Genomic DNA, 18,300 nt, shown 5'->3' on the forward strand with positions numbered 1-18,300 from the left:
CTTCAAGTTTCTTTGTGGTTGAGTGTCGATAAAATCAGGTTACATGACATTGTAGATCTCTGTGTTAGCTATATAACCATATAATTTATTTTTTATTTGAACTATTTCAAGCTTTCAACTATAATTTCTTTTGAATGTATGTCCATTTTTTTTCAAAAACCAACATGTACTAATTGGATTGTAGATTTTAGCTCTTTCATTGAATTTTGCAACAACTTAGTTTTTTAGACACTAAACTCTATTCTACACACTTTGAAAAAAAGAAGTTTTGAGTTTAGATTAGTTTTCAATCATTTCTAGGGAGAGCACACAGATATTTCACATTTTTGGGATGTGTCTAATTAAAAAATTCATTAAAAAATACACATTATAAAATTACCCAAAAACTGGGATAAACTATATAGTGTTAGGTAACTTTTGACCAAAGCGATTAAATAATTTTAAAAAAATGTTAAAATTTTAGGGGGGACACACTTTGTACTATGTTATATTTTTTTGGAATAAATAGTACTACTTTATGTGGTCCCCTTTTTTGCTGACCTAAAACTAAATCACTTTGAAAAAAATAGTAGTTTAGAAACTAGATTCAAAGGACTACAACTTTTTTTTTTTTGTCATATCTTAAAATTTTGAGCATAACTATCTTCAAATTCTTGTTGAAGTTCAAAAATTGTTGATTTTAGAAAAAAAGTGTCCACTTATACCCCACTTTTGGCACCACAATTTGGTGCACTTACCCCTAAATCTAAAAATTATAGAATTTAAATTTAGTTATATTAACCATTCAAATGAATCGAGTAATATAATATATGATTTCCTAACTAAAAGAAATATAGTTTGATTGAAATGAAACAACCAAATATGCTCATAAGTACATAAACATATACATAGAATACAAATTTATGCTTTCTTAAAATAATTAACAAATACAAGATATAATACAACATAAAAATGTTCAAACTAAGTGGTTTACAAAAAAAAGTAAAGATGGAAATTGTGACAAAAATAAAAAGTATGTGGAATCAAATAAATTTCATCGAGCAAGTTAAAAATTAAATTAAGGATTAAAAGATAACTAATTTAAATTAACAATATTTATTTTTAAAAAATCATGAATACTCATTTTCTATTAATATAAATATACAATTACATTTTCAAATTATAAAAAGTTTAAAATAATTACATTTAATTTAAATTAAAAGTTAATTAGAAATATGATTTAAAAATAAAATTATTTAAAAACTAACAACTAATCAAGAATTAAATTCTAATTCAAAAACAAAACTCATCATAGATAAATAAATCTGAAATATAGGCCTTAAGATTGTTGACTAAATGTCTCCAAGAACTATCAAACATAAAATTTTGTCCTTTCCAAAATAATCTAGAAACTTCTCAATAACTATGCAAATTAAAAGATGTACCAATCTAGATTGATAATTTAGATACTTTCTAAAATATCTAGTTTTAAACTTTTTTTTTTCTTTTTAAAATAACATCTCAATTACGAGATTGTTTAAGACTAAGTTTAAAATAAGTAAACTTATTTTAAACTAAAAGTTTATTAGAAATATTATTTAAAATAAAATAAATTAAAAATAACAACTAATTAAGAATTAAACTCTAATTCAAAAACAAAACTAATCATAGATAAATAAATTTCAAATATAGGCCTTAAAATTCTTGACTAAAGTTCTATCAATGAAATTTTGTCCTTTCCAAAAATCAATCTAGAAACCTTAGGAATAACTATGCAAATTAAAAGACCATATACAAATTCAAATTGATAATTTAGATACTTTCTAAAATATCTAGTTTCTATGTTTTTTCCTTTTTAATGGTAACATCTCAATTACGAGATTGTTTAAGACATAGCAGACCTGAAATTTGACAGTCGCCCATGCCTGTCATATGATTTTTCAATGACGGCTAAGTATTTTTTCTTGCCTTTCATTTTACATTTTAAGAAAAAAAATTGATTGCCAATTTTTTTAATTTTAAGATAATTTAAGACAACATTTTAAATATAATTATTTTATAAATGAAAATAATAAATATTAATTAATAGTATGTGCAAAATTCATAATGAAGATGTTAAAATTATAAATTAGTAATATATACAAAAAATAATTTTAAATAAAAGAAGAAGTTTCTAAGTTCATGTTACTTTAAGAGATTTTTAAATTAATAAAATTATATAATAAGTAATATAAAAAATACATAAAAATAAGTTTTTAAAATTCATTATATTCTTATTTCAATTTTGAATTAATATAATTATACAATCATCAAAATAGAAACATATCTAAATAGAAGAAACATATATAAAATAAAATAATATATATTTATCATGCATATCTATTATACATATTATAAAATCATGTGTTTATATATTATTAAACATAATACTAAGTTCTCTATAACAAGTATTGATGGTTTACTAATAATTTTATTTGTCATATTGACAATTCTCTAAAATTTTAACCTATCAATTCATACGGTCTTACAATTTTATAGCCTGTCATATATGGTTAAAAATTGTAAGAAACAACCAATACGACCATCAAATTCTAGGCCTAGACGCAACTATCCTCCCTACAAATTGTACAATTGACCAAATTTCAAAAAATTGAAAACACCATGGATTTTTCTAAAAATTTCAGCATTTGATCTTATAATATGCATAGTTTGTAGTTGAAAACAACAATAAAATTAGAAAAAAATCATTATATTTTCATGAGTTTGAAAATTTTTTTTGACTTTATTTTGCCTTTAGTACATTTTATGTGGAGATTAGAGTGTCCTAAATTGTTTAAAAGCTCTCATAAATAGCTTATTCACTAAAAAAGGTATGTATGGTATGTTTAAAAAAACAATTGTTTGTTACTAATTTTGTCATAGACCGAGTCAAATACCATGTGATAGGTAATACCAAGAAAGAACACTCCGCATAGAAATGCACTTGTTAATGTTTATCGATCACAATTGAAGGTGTGCACTATCTTATGTTCAACATGAAATGTGGCTTGAATAGTTTTGCTCTTACTTTTCATGGTACCAATATGATCAATGCGCTTACTTTTTCCTTTGGAAGACTTTAATCTCTCATGAGTTAAGAAATCATATATAGTAAGTCTTAATTTTTAGGCTAAAAGTGTTGAATGGTCTAAGTTGACATACTTTTAGTTTGATTTTCTACTTAGTATGTGATATCAACTGTATTTTGAAATCTATAAAACAACCTATAGGATACAAACGTAGCAATATAACAATTATTTCAAAATGGCACTAGGCGGAGGAGATGCAGATTCTAGATCTTTAGAACAAATGCCCACTTGGGCTGTGGTGATTATTGTTCTGGGCTTTATACTTGTTTCTATATTAATTGAACAAGTTATACATTTTCTCTCTAAGGTATTCTATTGCCTCTATTGTATGTTTTATCTTTATTTTGGATGCAATATTGCTATAGTATGTTTGAAATGAATTGGAAAGTATATACAACTTTTAGATTTGATTATAGTATGATCTAGAACATTGATAAATTTTTTTCAATATAATCAAATCATATCCTAATGTTGGATCATGAAGTAATTGAAAGTTTTGATACAAAAGCTTCAACACAATAGAACCATAACATGCTTATGGATCATAAAATGTAACTTAGAACGTCAATACAATTCAATCTAGAAAAAATCTATACAACACAATAGACTATGGAAACTTGAGACCATAATGAACTGAAATGTTTTTTGTGTCTTTCAAATACAGTGGTTGAAGAAACATAGAAACAAATTCCTAAGAAAAGCACTAGATAAGATCAAAGAAGGTGAATGATTTGCTAATGCTATATTCAATCTCATAAAATTACATTAAGTTATATTGTTATTTTTTTTTCCATCAAGGTTCATATGAACTTGATTCTAATGAATAATAAATAACATACTAAGAACAAGAAGATTTCCACAATCCATATGAACCTATCATTTATGGTTTTGAATTTTATTGTGTGATTATTTTTGCATCAATGTTTCAGATCACATATTCTATAATCCATCATCTAAATAAGAGAAAGAGAGCATCATGACAAAGCATGATCTGAAATGTTAATACAAAAATAATCATACTCAAATCCACATAAATGATTGTTAAATAACATATTGTCAAAATTAAAGTATTTAGCTTATTCTTCTAGTTTTCTTGCACAATTGATGCTGTTAGGATTTATCTCACTTCTGCTTACTGTTGGGTAGACAAGAATTGCAAAGATTTATATATCTGAGAGCTTAGGAGACTCTTTTCTTCCATGTCCAAAGGAGGAAGCCTTAGAAGAAGAAGATAGTAGTGTTGAGGAGACTGAAAAATTTTCATTACATAGAAAGCTCATGTTCATAGCTTCTTATGAAACACCATTAAGGCCTAGCTTGGTCATAGATGAGGTTGCGGCTGGTCATTGTTCTTCAAACTTAGATATTTGTGCTTGCTATTCATACAAAATGGGGCTATATTAGTAATTGAAAGAAAATTAAATGGTCCCGTCCTTTATATTTTTGTTGCAGGGGAAGGTTCCTCTTATATCACAAGATGGACTGCACCAATTGCACATCTTCATTTTTGTATTGGTAGTTTCTCATGTCTTGTCTTGCATTATAATTATGACACTAGGATGGGCAAAGGTATGAGTCACTAGGCTTTCTTCTTATTGTTATATGCAAAAGAAATATGTGGTCATGGTTAATAATTAGAATACCTTTGTAGATGAGGAAATGGAAATCATGAGAGGAAGAAACTAAAATAGTGGATTATGAATTTTCAACTAGTTAGTCTGATATTTCCAATTCTCTTATTGAATGATTGCATCAACGATTGCATTTGATAACTTTTTCTGTAAATTGGGAGCATGTGTAGCATAAGAAAGAAGAGTTTGAATAGTTGAAACAAATGATATTAGATCACTCTAAAGTATAGATTATTCTTTTAATTCAAACAGAGCATTATCATATAAATTGACTTGACTTGATATGTTGGGTTGACTATAAATTTAAGTGGTAATTGAGAAACTAAGTCATATATCAGTCTTTTGATTTGTAAAGTATACATATGTTGTAGATCTTTCAAGGTTCAAATTTACTTGTGAAACTACTTTTGGAAGAAGGCATATGACCTTTTGGTCGACTAAACCAATTCTTACTTGGATTGTAAGTAAACTTAACAAGTCAAAAGTGTTTTTTCCTTCAAATTTAAATTTAATCTCACTACAGTTTCTATGCACTACAGTCTTCAGTCTTTGATCTACAGGTATGCTTTTTTAGGCAGTTTGTTAGATCTGTGCCAAAAGTGGATTACTTAGCACTCCATCATGGATTCATACTGGTAGAGTTTGTTATACTATACTACAAAATTTCTACAATGTTTGGTTAAAAATATACTTGTAGTTATATCTATGTTTAATTTTTTAGGCTCACTTTGCTCCACATAGTAGATTTGATTTTCAAAAATACATAAGAAGATCATTGGATGACGATTTCAGTGCTGTTGTATCTATCAGGTGTGCTTTGTAATTCCAATTTAAGAATAGTTAAAACTTTTGTTTTTTTATTGTTGATTTCCTAAATTAAGATTGATTTGTTTAACAATTCATAAGGTATGTGCAGGATCATGGTGTACCAAACTATGGCCTTAAGTGGCAATGAAAAATCGGCAAATCAGGTTTATGTCAACTTGACACATAATTTTGAAGTGGTTATGTACTTTATATCAAAAAGTTGTAAGAAAATAATTTGCAGAAAATTGAATGTAGTTTCTAAACTACTAGGCCTTATCAGGAGAAAAAAATAATTGATTAGTCAAAAGTTTGAATTTTAATGTAGTACTAAGAAAATTTTAGAGCGAAAATAAAAAGTAGGTGTATGTTTGACCACCTTAATCAAAATGAAATCATAATATTTTTTTAATATAATTATAGATATGAAAACTAGACTCATGCCCGGATGTGATGCATATTTTTTGATATTTTTATTCCAAATAAATAATTAAATATGAATTTTCTACCAAAACTTTTTTGGATTAAAAAAAAGTCCCATGTCTGACCACCCTAACTAATAGAAAATTTGACCAAATTTAATTTAATTTTTTTTTTCCTTATACTAGGTGAAGTATAGAATGTGACGCAACTTTTAGATTTAAAAAATGTTATACCATTTGAAAGTTATAGCTATTTTTCATTCAGTATGTCAATCAGCACTTTACAATAATCTTCATTGATAATTAACTAATAAATACTTATCAAACTTAGAATTTGACAGAAATTATATTGATGGAATCTAGAGAGAGATATTAAAAAACTCATTTCATTTCATTCAATTTTGATCAAAATAACATTGTCAGACGGCTACCTAAAGTTCTAGTATCACTAAAACTCTCTATAAACACGTCTTTGGGGTTGATCGGGCAAGCTTGGTAAATACCAAGCTTGATCGGATATCCGATTCCAAATCGGATATTTGATTTCCGATTTGAAATCAGATATCTAATATGGCTCGGTAGTCAAATTCCAAAAAATTTCAAATTTTGGAGGGAAATTCGATTTAAACATTGTAGTTTTTTATTTTAAAATCATTTCACTTATATTAATATGTAAAGGCATATTTTAAAATATTATACATATATATAATAACATAATGTAAACATACAAGATATAATCTAGCAATATATAATAATATCTTATGTTAATCTTATTACAATCTATAAATATAATTTATGTTATTATTATTTTTACTAAATATAATAACGTAATTTATATATATATATAAAATACGTATTATATATTATTATATTAATATGTATGTTATTAATATATCTATATAATAACGTAATATTTTCATTAAATATAATAATGTAATATATATATATATATATATATTAATATGTATATTATTAATATATGAGAGTCAAAGGGGGTCATAGGGTGACCTATGACCCTTTTTGACGCATTAAACAACGATATATGTCTCTAAGGGTCCTAGGACCCCTAGGGACATATTCGAATGGGTAATATGGGTCAAAGGGGGTCATAGGGTGACCTATGACCCTCTTTGACCCATTAAACGACAACATATGTCCCTAGGGGTCCTAAGACCCCTAGGGACATATTCGAATTGTTCATATGGGTCCAAGGGGGTCATAGGGTGACCTATGAGTCGAATTGTTCATATGGGTCAAAGGGGGTCATAGGGTGACCTATGACCCCCTTTGACCCATTAAACAATGACATATATCCCTAGGGGTCCTAGGACCCCTAGCGACAGTCGAATCGTTTATATGAGTCAAAGGGGGTCATAGGGTGACCTATGACCTTCTTTGACCCATTAAATGATGATATATGTCTCTAGGGGTCCTAAGACCCCTAGGGACATATTCGAATGGGTACTATGGGTCAAAGGGGGTCATAGGGTGACCTATGACCCTCTTCGACCCATTAAATGACAACATATGTCCCTAGGGGTCCTAGGACCCCTAGGGACATATTCGAATCGTTCATATGGGTCAAAGGGGGTCATAGGGTGACCTATGACCCCCTTTGACACATTAAATGATGACATATGTCCCTAGGGGTCCTAGGACCCCTAGGGACATAGTCGAATCATTCATATGGGTCAAAGGGGGTCATAGGGTGACCTATGACCCCCTTTGACCCATTAAATGACAACATATGTCCCTAGGGGTCCTAGGACCCCTAGGGACATAGTCGAATCGTTCATATGGGTCAAAGGGGGTCATAGGGTGACCTATGACCCCCTTTGACCCATTAAACGATGACATATGTCCCTAGGGGTCTTAGGATCCCTAGGGACATATTCGAATGGGTAATATGGGTCAAAGGGGGTCATAGGGTGACCTATGACCCTCTTTGACCCATTAAATGATGACATATGTCCCTAGGGGTCCTAGGACCCCTAAGGACATATTCAAATCGTTCATATGGGTCAAAGGGGGTCATAGGGTGACCTATAACCCCCTTTGATCCATTAAACGATGACATATGTCTCTACGAGTGCTAGGACCCCTAGAGACATAGTCGAATTGTTCATATGGGTCAAAGGGGGTCATAGGGTGACCTATGAGCCTCTTTGACCCATTAAATGATGATATATGTCTCTAGGGGTCCTAGGACCCCTAGGGACATATTTGAATGGGTAATATGGGTCAAAGGGGGTCATAGGGTGACCTATGACCCTCTTTGACTTATTAAACGATGTAATGCCCCGCCAAGGGATTCAAAGAATTTCACTAAGTTTGCCAAATAATTTTTTTTTTTAAAACATGAAAGTAAAACCATTCATAACATTTGCGGAAGCAATAGAAACAATTTGAATAAAATTACACATAACATAACAGATTACTTTCTTTAAAGATCCCTTAACGTTGTATCACATCTAAATTAACTATTCATCTAACATCCCATCCTTATGAAATAACAATGATACATCCAACATTCTTAACCATATACATGTGTCCTTTTAAAATTACATTTTAGATTACTCAATCATCCATTGTACATGTCACAGGGTATAAAAAAAACTTAAAAGTATAAACATCCATGTAAATAAAGTACATTAACATCCAATATTAATCCATGATGCAATAACATAATGAAACCATAAACCATACATGATACATTATCGCAAAAGATATAAACATCCATCATAAAAGATAACCATATATCACAAACATAAATAACTAAGTGCACGGTTCCTCCCAATCGTAAAAAGCATCATTAGACCATCGTGGATCCTAGCCATCCCTCCATGCGTAACATTCCAAATCACCGAAGAGATCATCGATATTATCATAGTAGGAATGTCACTCCTAAAACATCCTACTAACATGTAAAGTAAAGCATAATATATCATCAACTGACATATGCAAATCATCAATGTAAGAAACATACCCAATAAATACATCCATCATAAAGTATATCATCTATCATAGTGATCCAAGATCATAATGAAGATAAATATCAACCAAGAAAGCTCCAGTCACGGTGTCTTGGATGGATCTCAAATGATAAGTGTGGAAAAACACTACCACCCAACCATGTGGAACCTAAGTGGTCCACTCCCATCGTGCTTAGGAGATAATCTCAAGTCCCAAACACGCTATCCAAAATCACAAAGCACAAATCTCTATAAGTTCAAGAATCCTAAAAGTATACTAACTCAAAGTTTCCATCACACAAAACCGACATCTAATTCCTAGAGGCACACAATGACATGTAGGAAACCTACTCTGCAAGCGAGAAAGTGTCATCACATTTATCACGTATAAGTTACCCTGGCAGTTAGCTAAACTCCACGGGTCCATACTGATCTCATGCGGCCACTAGTATCCTCTCATACTGACGAGGCATACTACGGAATGCATAGTCGCAACCATGCATTCTCACTACTCCCATCCTAGCCTATACAAGTGCTCAAGGCATGGGCGAGAACATCAAAACAATTATATTTTTAGGTTCATTTAATCCCCATTTGGTGTGTAAATGTTATCACTTATTAACCAATCTTACAATGAGTTACCCTGGCAGCCACTGAGGGCCCCGACCCCCATTGCAAGCCACTTCCCGACACTACAAGTAGATTACCTACCCTAAGCTCATGGAATCATAAAATCACCACAGTCCTGTACAAGCGACTATAAAGAAAAATCTAAAAGATAATCGGAAAAAAGAATCATCAAATATCCATGATAAAAATATCAAATATCCATAATAAGAATCATCAAATCACCAAGATAAGAATCATCAAATCTCCATGAGCATCTAGAAAAGCATCCATAGAAAATCATGACCACAACAGTTCTCTATTAGCAACTAAAGGCATCATTGATAATCATAATAATCATTGGTTCTCAATAACCAAAATATATCTCAAAATAAATCACAATATCCATTGGTTCTCAACAAGAAACCAAGAATATCTCAAAATCATACTGATCGAAGACTCCAAAATGGTTGAGTCAAACATGTCACAATATGACATCATCAAGAAATAAATCAACATTTCAGTCCCATCATGGCGACTAGAAAATAATCCAAAGATAACTGATCGATGACTCCAAAAATGATTAGTTCAAGTGTCTCATACACATACATCTCAGCTTCACACATGAAGAATTATGAACAATAAAAATCAGTAAATACAAACATTTCATAGAGCATACGATCACATAACCATGGTTGGGCTTATAAAGATCGAGACCAGATAAGATCAACATGCCATCACATCTCATAACCCCCGAGCCTCTGGTAACAACCTAAGACTGGTCAACGCTAGTCAACCCAAAACCCAAAACAAGAAGCATATAGAATACACGATGCAAACACATGTTTTGGTTTACTAATATCACATAGTTGAATCAAGTGTAGAGCTTCAATTTTTGTTTCAAGTATACTTCAAGTGTCTTAAGTTTTATCATTTGACCTACAAGTCAACCCATTTTTTTCTCGATAGCATTATCCTTCCATTTTTAAGAATTACATTCTAAGAATAACTTAAGGATAAATATTCACTAAACTGATCATCATTGACCTTAAATGAAATTGTTCTATATTTAACCATGATCCATATTCTATTTGATTAGCCTTTCAACTTTTCTAGGATCATTATTCGCTACATTATAAGAGAGCCAATTATCAATTTTCGAATAGGAAGATTATAAATTAATTAAAATGATCAATTTAATCAACCAATTAACATAGGTACACCATCCATGACCTATTAACATTCTAATGGTTAAACTCAATTAAATATCTCTAACACTTAAGCCTCTTAATTATAATCATTATAATAATTAAATCGTTACTAATAACCATTAAAATATCTAAGTCATTATTCAAGTCATTAGAATAAGACTTATCAACTTCGATATCAATATTTTACAATCTCGTTAAAAGAATTATATCAACTAAATCCAATTAAATCTAATTAATTGATTCAATTAATAATTTACACAACCATACCATCAACCCAATGAATATTAGTTGGCTAATAACTATCTATAATTTGTATGTTAAAAGTCAACTATAACTCATATCTGTAATACTCATATTAATAGTTCAATAACGGCTTGTTATTATTTAATAGCAAGTTATAGGAAATCTATAATGACCACAGTTGTCAAGATTCCCTTGACAAATTCATATTATCATTAATCATTTCAAATAAGGCTCTATCGCACAACTTAATTATTAATATCATAATTATAATATCAACTCAATGAATATCAATTGATTAAAAATCAATTAAAATCTATCCAAAATTAATATCTTTTACCAAACTTATATCATCAAATAATCTCCTCTAGATTAACTCTAATCGAATTTATTGATAATTATTTAAACCATTATTTATTACTAGTTTGTTCGACTCAACAAACATTAATAAATAATAAACTCATCAAACTATTATTTCCATAAATTCCATTAGTTAATATTTGACTAACTCTTAACACTATTAAGGTATTCAAACGTATTAACCAATAACATAATAATTCAATCTTAATCCAATATCATTTAGAGTTTCTAAATTTAAATCAACATAATATAAATAGTTTAATCAATATTAAAATCAACCATTAGACTCCATTTTCTAATTGTTCTAATAATATTTTTTTTATATAAACGTTGTTTGAAAAAGATCCCTATCACAAACCAATAAGACTCATTGTAGATTTTAACATGAATGATCTCCAAATTCTTAACATTATCATTTTCATTAAACAACTCTAAAATTGTTTAATATATATTAAACAGTATTCAATATACATTATAAAAAGGCCACTATATAAACTATATTAAAATATCTTTTCTTTTAATTTTCTCTCATTTAAAAATTCATTTACCTAGATTGACTAATAATTAATTACACTTCTTCTACTATTAACTAATCTTAATTAAATTTGATTTAATTAGATTAGATAATAAATCATATAAAACTAATGCATATTAATAAGATTCTAATAAGAGAAGATTACAATAATATCTTTAATTAATTCCATGCTTTGATATATTATTTTTGTGAAGTTTAAGCATAAAGAACTCTTGGTTATGGGAAATAGAGAAATATCTGTCTTTGAATAAAACAGTCCCAGTACGACGGCCATATCTCCCTAATGAACCGTTGGATCGGGCTGAAATTAAAACATGTTGAAGAGGGCCAACTTGCGCCAATTCTAACTAGAGAAATTGAATAAATTTGATCTCGATAAAAAGTTATGAATGACTGAGTTTGGGTCTATCCAAGGGGCATCGACAGGACAATTTGTGATGAATTAAGAATTTCTCCTAAAAGGTAATTGTTGTCTAAATTTTTCCAATAATTCCACTAATGGATTTGGCCATAAATTTTGAAACTATTTTCAAATCTATTTCAATTTGATTCTAATTCGAACCCAAACCCGTTTAGATCTAATTTCTTTCTCATTTGGAACTAGTGTTTTTCTATTATTTTCTTCTCAACCAATAAAATATCTAGATTCCAATTTCAATTATAGATTCAATCACCAGAGTATTCAGACACATATAACAGACATGATGAAGACAGGAAGAGAAATAGTGCAAAGAGAATATGTGAATATCACGAGTGCACCTGGACACTGATGCTAATCCGGCATGCCTCAGAAGTCCATAGAAAATCTCTTCCTTCTCCATCATTCGCAATTCCTCCAAGATCCAAGCCAACCAAATCCTCCAAGTGACTAGAAGATCTAGAAGGAACATAGAAGCATGTAAAAAATATACGAGCATATGAATTTCTCCAATGCATGTAAGCTTTGAAGCTTCCATTTTAAGCTTGTAGCTTGTAGCTTCCTTTTAAGCTTGTCATTTAAGCTTGTACAAACACACTAGGAGAGCCTCTATTTAAAGGCCTCTAAGATGCATCTAAAGTGTCTCTAGAAACAACTAGAAGATAAGCATGACAACCAAGCATGGGTCTTCTCCAACCTTCTAGATGAGTCTTAAGGTTGTAGACACCATGTGCTCAAATAAAATGCTAACTCTTAAGTGTAGACAACTTGTGCATTCTTAGAGTGCAAACTCCTATGTTGTCTACATGACAACTTTCGAGAATTTGCCAACTCCTATGTGAGAAAATATTAAAATAATGCACAATGATTAATATAATATTTACTTTTACTCTTTCCAATTTTATTTATTTATTTATTAAATCTCATGCACTAACTTTTATAATTACACTTTTCAATCTTAATATATTTATATTTTAAGCACATGAAATTTAGAATCTTTTAATAATTTTAATATATTTTTCACTTTTAAATTTCGTTTTCCAAAATTTAATTGCTAAAATATTTATTAGCTTTAATAATAATAATATTTAGTCATTTATTTAAAAATGAACTCCAAATATATTATTATTAAAATAAATATAGTCACATTCCAAATTAAAGTTTAACTTTTTATTTTAATTTTTTTTATTTTATTTAATTAATTTTTCAATTAATTAAATAAAATAAATATTAAAATACCATATTAATTTTTCATTTAATTAAACAATTAATTAAATCTTTTAATTAGGCTTAATTAATAAAAAATACATCAAAGACACAAGATAAAAATATGAAAAACCCATCATAGCCAAAATACATACAAAATCAAACCAAGGGTTTAAATCATGAATTGCGTCATCTAACGCATTCAGAGGGTACTCAACTCAGATACTTGTCCTAATTTTCCAATTAGGACAAATGGCTTAAAGGGTTGGGATTTGGACCTGAGAATTTATCTCCCCTTTCTTATCATTGAGATAATATGATAGGGTACGCTCATCCTGGCAATTCAGGGAAGTCGATACCCGGTACCTGCAACCTGCATAAAAACTATGCATGTACAAGCACAATATATACTAAACTAAACAGGCAATGGCAGGAAGTGGTGCATCGTGTAGATCCCGACTAATAGGTGACTACGAATCCCTTCCTTAACCACATCAGACATGCCATACAAAAGCAAACATACAAACAAACACGCATACCATACACATACAAGTATGGGGTAAGTATCCATAAGAAAACACATATGATAACAAATCATCTTACTAATCATCATTAATAACTGCAAACACTAAAAATAATCATCATACATACATAAAATGTAGAGTCTAAGTAATCTCATCACATAATTAACTGAATCCATAGCACAATATATGATAATCTCAAAAGAATGCTGCTAACCAACAGCATAAAACTGGCTTTAAAAGAGTTTGACAATGTTAGCAAAAATGCGAACTAGGGGTAGGTACTACAAATGATGACATATGTCCCTAGGGGTCCTAGGACCCCTAGGGACATATTCGAATCGTTCATATGGATCAAAGGGGGTCATAGGTCTTTGACCCATTAAATGATGACATATGTCCCTAGGGGTCCTAGGACCCCTAGGGACATATTCGAATGGGTAATATAGGTCAAATGGGATCATAGGGTAACCTATGACCCTCTTTGACCCATGAAATGATGGAGGGACATATTCGAATCGTTCAGATGGGTCAAAGGGGGTCATAGGGTGACCTATGACCCCCTTTGACCCATTAAACGATGACATATGTTCCCAGGGGTTCTAAGACCCCTAAGGACATATTCGAATGGGTAATATGGGTGAAATGGAGTCATAGGGTAACCTATGACCCTCTTTGACCCATTAAATGATGACATATGTCTCTAGGCGTCCTAGGACCCCTAGGGACATATTCGAATCGTTCATATGGGTCAAAGGGGGTCATAGGGTGACCTATGACCCTCTTTGAACCATTAAACGATGATATATATCTCTAAGGGTCCTAGGACCCATAGGGACATATTCGAATGGGTATTATGGGTCAAAGCGGGTCATAAGGTGACCTATGACCCTCTTTGACTCATCAAATGATGACATATGTCCCTAGGAGTCCTAGGACCCCTAGGGACATAGTCGAATCGTTCATATGGGTCAAAGGAGGTCATAGGGTGACCTATGAACCCATTTGACCCATTAAATGATGACATATGTCTCTAAGAGTCCTAGGACCCCTAAGGACATAGTCGAATCGTTCATATGGGTCAAAGGGGGTCATAGGGTGACCTATGACCCCCTTTGACCCATTAAATGATGACATATGTCCCTAAGGGTCCTAGGACCCCTAGGGACATAGTCAAATCGTTCATATGGGTCAAAGGGGGTCATAGGATGACCTATAACCCCCTTTGACCCATTAAACGATGACATATGTCCCTAGGGGTCCTAGGACCCCTAGGGACATATTCGAATGGGTAATATGGGTCAAAGGGGGTCATAGGGTGATCTATGACCGCCTTTGACCCATATGAACAATTCAAATATGTCCCTAAGAGTCCTAGGACCCCTAGGGACATATTCAAACCATTCATATGGGTCAAAGGGGGTCACAAGGTGACCTATGACCCCCTTTGACCCATTAAACGATGACATATGTCCCTACGGGTCCTACGACCCCTAGGGACATAGTCGAATTGTTCATATGGGTCAAAGGAGGTCATAGGGTGACCTATGACCCTCTTTGACCCATTAAACAACGATATATGTCTCTAGGGGTCCTAGGACCCCTAGTGACATATTTGAATGGGTAATATGGGTCAAAGGGGGTCATAGGTGATCCATTAAACGGTGATATATGTCTCTAGGGGTCCTAGGACCCTAGGGACATATTCGAATGGGTAATATGGGTCAAAAGGGGTCATAGGGTGACCTATGACCCTCTTTGACCCATTAAATGATGACATATGTCCCTAGGGGTCCTAAGTCCCCTAGAGACATATTAGAACCATTCATGTGGATCGAAGGGGGTCATAGATTGATCTTTGATCCCCTTCAACCTATTAAATGTCAACATTTGTCCCTAGGGGTCCTACAACTCCTAGGGACATGAGAATCGTTCTTATGGGACAAAGGGGGTCATAGGTTGACCTATGACGCCCTTCGACGCATTACATGATGACATATGTCTCTAAGGGGTCCTGAGATCCGTAGAAAAATATTAAAATCATTCTTATGGGTCAAAGGTGGTCATAGGTTGACCTATGACCTACTTCAAACTATTAGATGATGACATATGTCCCTAAGGGTCTTCGAAACCCTAGGGACATATTAGAATCATTTTTATAGGTCTAAGGGGGTCATAATTTGACCTATGACCCCTTTTAACCCATTACATGATGATATATGTCCCTAGGAGTCATACGATCCCTTAGGGACGTATTAGAATGCTTCTTATGGGTCAAAGGGGGTGATAGGTTGACCTATGACCCCTTTCGACACATTACATGATGACATATGTCCAAAGGGGTCCTAGGACATGAAGACATTTATCCCTAGGGGTCCTAGAACCCCTAGGGACATATTAGAATTGTTCTTATGGGTCAAAGGGAGTCATAGGGTGACCTATGACACCCTTCAACCCTTTACATGATGACATATTTCCCTAGGGGTCCTAGGACCCCTAGGGACATATTAGAATCATTCTTATGGGTCAAAGGGAGTCATAGGGTGGCCTATGACACCCTTCAACCCATTACATGACAACATATGTCCCTAGAGGTCCTAGGACCCATAGAGACATATTAGAATCATTCTTATGGGTCAAATGGGGTCGTAGGTCAACCTATGACCCCCTTTGACACATTACATGATGAGATATGTCCCTACGGGTCATAAGACACCTAAGGACATATTAGAATTGTTCATATGGGTAAAAGAGGCTCATAGGTTGACCTATGACCCCATTCGACCCATTAAATGATGACATATGTCACTAGAGCTTCTAGGACCCCTAAGAACATATTAGAATTGTTCATTTGAGTCAAAGGAGGTCATGAGTTGACCTATGACCCCCTTAGACCTATTAAATGATGACATAAGTCCCTAGGGGTCCTAGGACCCCTAGGGACATATTAGAATTGTTCATATGGGTCAAAGGGGGTTGACTCATTACATGACGACATATGTCCCTAGGACCCCTAGGGACATATAAGAATCGTTCTTATGGGTCAAAGGGTGTCATAGGTTGATCTACGACCCCCTTTGACACATTATATGATGACATATGTCCCTATGGGTCCTAAGACCCCTAGGGACATATTAGAATCATTCATATGGATCGAAGGGGGTCATAGATTGATCTATGATCCCCTTCGACTCATTAAATGACAACAATTGTCCCTAGGGGTCCTACGACCCCTAGGGACATATGAGAATCATTCTTATGGGACAAAGGGGGTCATAGGTTGACCAATGACCCCCTTCGACGCATTACATGATGACATATGTTAGAGGGGGTTATAGGTCAACCTATGACCCCCTTTGACCCATAAGAATGATTGTAATATGTCTCTAGGGGTAATAGGACCCCTAGCTATATATGTCATCATTTAATGGGTCAAAGGGGGTCATAGGTCAACCTATGACACCTGTTACCTCTGGTTTTACCGCCAAGGATTTAGATTCAAATGCACGGCTTATTCAATGATTAGTCTCAAAGTAAGTGTTCTAATGTTACAACCTGCAAGTTTCTGGCTGTCAGATCTAAGCAGACCAACGGTTGGCGCCATCGCGCTATAAGGGAAATGCACGATATTTATTATAGCATGATGACGCCCTGACGACACATTGCAGGGGTGGGTCCAGTATTCCGAGGGTCAGAAAAGGTTCTTAACGCCCTTGGCGCTATATCGTTATCGCAAATCGGCCGAAAAATCTCCATAGCGACATAGTGCCCGACGGAAATAGTCACGGCGATGAATTTTGACGATCGGCAGAATCAGGTGTTGTGGCGAAGAATTAGGAGAAACCACATGTGTCAGGTCAGAGTTCGTATCGACACGGCTAACATAGTCGGGGCTTACATTCACCACCGTCGGATCAGCTCAGATCAACGGTAAGCGCCATCGTGCTATGGAGGAGTTGCGCGAGGGTTATGATAGCGACATCATGCCCTGGTGACGCGTGTCAGGTGGGGCCGTGTCTCAAAGAAATGCCAAGTGGATCGACATGGAGGGTGGAAGCATGAGGTACGATGAGTAAATGTAAAACATAGAATGACACTCCACCCACCCGTTGATCCATCCACCAGGTCGGAGTGCAGTTATGACGCCATTTTCAGTCTTCTCAGGACATTATTGGCGAAAGAGATCAAAATTTCCAGAGATTTTTTCCATGATTATCTTCCATGGTACTCAATGGCAAGTAGTTGCAGGGTCATTTCAGCCAAAAAG

At 32.9% G+C, this 18,300-nt stretch overlaps 1 pseudogene; it reads left to right on the top strand.

The window, feature by feature from the left end:
- Positions 1 to 3,282: 3,282 nt before the first annotated feature.
- Positions 3,283 to 18,300, top strand: part of LOC149536744 (MLO-like protein 6) — a 48,219-nt pseudogene continuing 33,201 nt past the window's right edge.

The sequence above is a fragment of the Cupressus sempervirens genome, chromosome 10 (assembly GCF_028749045.1).
Source record: "Cupressus sempervirens isolate cs-2001-9-10 chromosome 10, ASM2874904v1, whole genome shotgun sequence".
Lineage (NCBI taxonomy): Eukaryota > Viridiplantae > Streptophyta > Pinopsida > Cupressales > Cupressaceae > Cupressus > Cupressus sempervirens.